Genomic DNA, 1095 nt, shown 5'->3' with positions numbered 1-1095 from the left:
AGGAGTCTCAAGTTGTCTTGGAAACTTCTAACTGATGGGCAAAATTGAGACCGATAGCGCAATTATTGTAAGCACAATGATTCCAGAACAACTGTTATTTATTTCAGTGGGAATGACTTCCTAGCAGGGATTGCCGTCTGAATCTGTTAATCTTTCTGTTTTCCCCGCCTTTTAAATTGAAACAAGTTTCCAGTCCTCATGGCTGTGAAGAAAAATGTGAAAATTGCATGGGAACGTTTCTTCTAAAGGAAATTGATCAGCAAAAAAGGAGAGTGAGATTTATTGCAGATCTTTAGTACCTCTCCTGGCAGGGGGTTTGGGGAAAGGGTACTAGGCCGGCTCCTGAAAAATCTTTTATTGTAGAATTTCCAGACCTCTGTTCTTCCCACAAACTGGGAAATGACGTGAGAGGGTAAGCTTCCCAGAGTCACAAGATTTACAGATGGCTTGGCTGATTTTTGTTTGTTTGTCAAATGGAAAAAGCAAAGGAAACAGAACTTCGTAAATTTTAAAGTGTCAGGCTTCAAGTCTCTCAGTCCAGCAAGCAAAAGCAGCTGGCGGCTTCTTTGTCTCTCTTCTCACTGGCCAAATCCAGAATAAAAAAGCAGGAGGTGGTGAAAGACAGAAAACCCTAATATGGGTGATGGGTTGGCCGGTTCTTCTTGGGGGATAGAAAGGGCTTCACTTGTGCCAAGGCTGAGCCCTGGAATCTACTTTCAGCACCAGGGCCCAAAATGAGGAATGCCAGTTGTAAGAAAAACGCCTCTGAGCATGCACAAAGTGCTTTTCCTTTCACCACCAAGTAACCACATACTGACCTCACACATTTAGGATTAAGAAACAGGATTTGTGAGGCAGACAGGATGGATTTGCCTTTTAAAAAAACAACAAAGTCCTAGCATAAGGAACTGAAGGATGTAAGGAAATTTAACCCAGCTGTCTGTTTCTGTCCAATAAAGCCAGGGAGGGCACCTTGAATGCCCTTGGCTGTAACCACATACTATGCCAAGGCAGCTCAGTAATCTGGGCTAGAAGCAGGGGCGGATCTGCTATGAAACTATTTAAGCTTACACTTCAGGGTCCCTAAACCTGGAG

This window comes from Podarcis tiliguerta, assembly GCF_965153285.1.
Source record: "Podarcis tiliguerta genome assembly, chromosome: 13".
Taxonomy (NCBI): Eukaryota; Metazoa; Chordata; class Lepidosauria; order Squamata; family Lacertidae; genus Podarcis; species Podarcis tiliguerta.
The sequence above is the reverse complement of the archived record's forward strand: the minus strand, read 5'-3'. Positions refer to the sequence as shown.